The sequence below is a fragment of the Varroa jacobsoni genome, unplaced genomic scaffold (assembly GCF_002532875.2).
Source record: "Varroa jacobsoni isolate VJ856 unplaced genomic scaffold, vjacob_1.0 scaffold_1108, whole genome shotgun sequence".
In the NCBI taxonomy this organism is placed as follows: Eukaryota; Metazoa; Arthropoda; class Arachnida; order Mesostigmata; family Varroidae; genus Varroa; species Varroa jacobsoni.
Window position 1 is genome coordinate 182,014 of NW_019214010.1, and position 4,001 is coordinate 186,014.

At 40.2% G+C, this 4,001-nt stretch overlaps 1 long non-coding RNA gene across 2 annotated transcripts; it reads left to right on the forward strand.

The window, feature by feature from the left end:
- Nucleotides 1-246: 246 nt before the first annotated feature.
- Nucleotides 247-3,788, forward strand: LOC147752640 (uncharacterized). Of its 2 annotated transcripts, none has more exons than XR_015313533.1 (2): nt 247-737; nt 1,828-3,788. It is a non-coding gene; the product is annotated as an uncharacterized LOC147752640 (long non-coding RNA). The 2 variants fall into 2 exon arrangements; XR_015313534.1 differs by lacking the exon at nt 247-737 and adding an exon at nt 1,565-1,653.
- Nucleotides 3,789-4,001: the final 213 nt, after the last annotated feature.

Below are 4,001 nucleotides of genomic sequence, written 5' to 3' on the forward strand. Positions count from 1 at the left end.
TGCTGTCCTGGGTTAGAGTGAATTGCATTTCAGAAGGGTGACAGGCAACAACGTTCAGCCCCACTAGCTCTATTGACACATAGTTTTGCCTATTAGTGCCAGAGGCGAAATATGCAAACTAGGTAAACAGTTTGAATATGGCGCGCCTGCAGTCATTACTGTATTTTTTGTTTTGTAGAGGCAATATACCGTTAATCAAATATGAATGTGTAACTCTTGGTTTTCTTTTGGTGATGCAGAATTTTCACCCCCCCCCCCCCCCGTCGTCGTCGTCGTCGTAATTCAACATCGTTTTGCAACAGTATTCGGCGCCTATAGAAATCAAAGATGGTGTTGGAGGCATTTAGAGGTGTAACGCAGCGCGTAAATAGGCTCCTTTCCCCCACCGGTTCAGATGTCGGCATCATCGATGAGCGGCAATAACAAGTTTTCATAATTCGTTGATAGAAAAAACAGTAGATTGTTTTCCAGTCTATTCCAAACGATGCATTTAGTAGTGCGGACTAAATATGCACCGGTGCTAGCATTCTAGTGTTTTTCGACAGATAAACAGACAGCCAGTCAGCCAGCCACGTAATAACAGTAACAACATATATATAATACGATGTTCATAGGATTTAGTAATTGATTCATATAGCTTATCATATCATGCTTCGGTGGCATACGATGCCAAATCATGCGTACATTGTATATCGCTCATATAAATCGGCTACGTGAATCGACCCGAGAAAGCAAAAGTAAGTAACTTTATATTTTAAATATAGCTTACAGACGAAAATCATTTACTGCTCTCGTAATGAATCGCCATGGAAAAATATGAATTTGCAGAAACACGTTTAGGAGAACGTCTTTGTTTGCTCATAAGCCTATTTCTCAAGGCGACGACAAAACGGTATAGATAATTCAGGGTTCGTCGCGGTCATGCTTTTGTTACTGTCTGAGATAAAGCGCACGGAGAGCAAAGCCTACCTACTCTATGAGAGTTAAGCGAAACGTTTTTTGGGTAAATGTAGAAAACCAGCAAAACTGTCAGAAGTGGAATAGGCATGTAAATAACTAAACATGTTATACTCAGCGTATCTCGAATTGCACACTTGACATTATGTTGAAACTACCATCAACAACAAGTCAGCCGTCCTTTTAGTCCGCAACTGCTGCAAAGAAACATTCACACAGCAAAGACAAACACTTTAGGAATTGCTTAGGAACATAGGTTGTTGTTGTTGTTGTGGCAATGTTAAACCTGACAAAAGGTTAATTTATCGATTGCGGTTTTTTATGAACAGAAAAGCTGAAGAAGATAGTCAAGCCACTAATTTACTTTATACAAGTCCGAGTCAATGTCAATAACGGATGTAACAGGCGCAAGCGAAAGCGTACTAGCTTGGCCATTGTGCGAAACAGCTGAGGCCCACTGAGATCTTTCCATTGAGGAGTATTCATTCTCTTTCTCGAACAGACAAACACATGAAGAGACGTCCCCCTCCGCCACACGTACATACATACACACCGACACATACTCGCGTAGTGACTCGTGAATGTGGCCGATGTTACATTGTGACAAAACACAATAACGACAGTATGGCCAGTGATGCCAACGTTTTCTACGCATAGTTTACCAAGACGATTACGGTTTTGATGCAGCGGGCAGATGTAAGGCCAGGGGGCATCATTGTCATGTGTAGTATTGTTTCTAGCAGAGTTCTACCTTAACAGCAGAGTAATACCACACGCTGTACCCCAAAACTCCTACAGCTGGCCATTACTGGTGCTTCTGCTTCAAAGGAACAGCTACCATAAATTTTGATTACTTTATTCGATTTACAGGAAAGAAGGAGACGACACACGAAGCATTCGCCAAGCTAACGGGTAAAAAAATAAAAGGATGTTCGGCGAAAGAAGTTTTGAGTGAGCGAATGGGCGAGATGGGATGCGGTATCCAGGCTAAGCACTCGAGCTGATGGTTCCACTAGAGAAACGCAAAAGGAGGAGAAAATGAAAAGCAAGAGATAGCGTAGTATCGTGACGAAGGAGACGCAGCGTAAGAAGAAGACATTATGAAGCGAAGTGAGCTTAAACTCAAGCGGCGTTGGGCTGTTCACAAATAAGAGGGAACGACAAAAGGCTAAACATCTGTACGCAAACATTGCACAATACTCTGCTGACTCTTCTACTGGTAGTAGGGCTTATGATCGCACGCTGAATGGTAACCAAAAGAACATGCGACTGCAGACTTTCCACGATTTGAACAATTAGACTCATAAGAGGACCAGACCTGAAATTCTTTGCAGCGGAGGTTGTGTAGCGGCTAATCGCTTCTAGAGGATGCAAGTTATTGCAGTTACTACTGAAATCTCTGAACAAAAAAATCTGCGTAAGCAACATGAATGTTTTTTCACTGCGTTGCAGTCGGGTGGGAAATAATGTCCCCGTACGTATTTAGATCAATGGTTGCTAACTGACCTATTTAAAGGGGCTTAAAAATATTTAGTAGATATGAGTAAGAATGCGCACAAAGTCTCAAACAAGTCACGTACGCTTGTTCTGGAACGCTGGGGGCTCTGGAACTATAAAAAGCTCAAGGGGAAAGCAGAAAGATCCTTGAAATGTTGGCCGGCAGGTCTGGTCCAGTCGCGCAAAAAAAGCGTTTCTGCTTCGATGACAGACTTTCCGAATTCGCCTTCTAGGTATAGTTCGCTGTGATGTATTGCAGGTCAATGAATCGTTGCAAGCGCGGTAGCGTAAATGTATGTGAATTTGGTTACCATTCTCGAATCAGACTGTTACTTGTTAATAGTAAGAGTGTGATATCATTAGGGTAACACTTTACTGTACAGACATTGGTTCAGGTCATATTTAGGCCTATACAATTTAGCTACTGTAATAGATCAAATCTTGTTTGTCAATCAATGACTAAATACACGCGTATGGCTATGCAGAGCTCCTTTCAGCCGGCCAACTAAGCCAGTATATATAAGTCTCTATGTTTCTATGAGCTTTATGTCCGGTATTGCCGTTAGGCATGCCCTAAGGCTAACCAACACGTTGATAAAAATTTTACTTGAACCGTTTGTGGAAAACAATTGTGTATCGCTATTTGAACTTTCGAAAGACACTCCATAATTGAAGCTTGTTGATATGAGACGCCAAAATAATACTAATACAATTAGTCATGCAAAGGTCATTGGTGCAGAATCAACTTCGGTGTGATATTCGAAAGTTCATTTTTTGCGTACGAAGATTATAAATAGGTTGATGAGATCCAGGTGGCAGTAACTCTATTATATGGGTACCTTATGCTTTATGTTTTATATACATATATATACAGAAATATCTATTTAATGTTCTTTCGACAAGGTAGGTAATTTTATGACATCATGAAGGTAGGTGATACGTACCTGCTCTCATTATTGATTAACTGCTGTTTCTTTCTGTATTACTTTTACAATAATGCCCAGTTTCAAGGGTGGCTCATCACATGCGTTTCTGTGAAGCATGTGATTTGCTTTACGAAATCGTTTGACTCCTGTATACGCCCATCAGCCTCTATGAGCAAGTGATGCATTAACTCGAACGATAAGAATACTGATAAGAAAAATCAATGAAATAGAAATACTTGTACCGAGCGTTAGAAACAGTTAGTCTGGGTTGTATAGTAGGTCACGCCACCATCTCTTTTTATACTATTAGAGCACATAAAGACCACTGTTGTCAAATATAAAAAAAAAAAAAGGCACTATTTGTATTAATCGTTATAAATCAGTAGGACAATAAATAGCAAACTATGATCTACGACTCTAATATAATACATGTCTTTATTGACACAATTGTGCAGTATCGTAGGATTTCGTATATGAATAGGCATAAGATGTATTCTTATGTCTTCTATAGAGATATGCCCATCGTAGACGTTTACCTCATTTTCTCATGTTGTTTTTATTGCGTTGAACTTGTTTAAATTCTCGAAGCTGATGCCTGAGGAGAACCTTAGTATAGCGAAA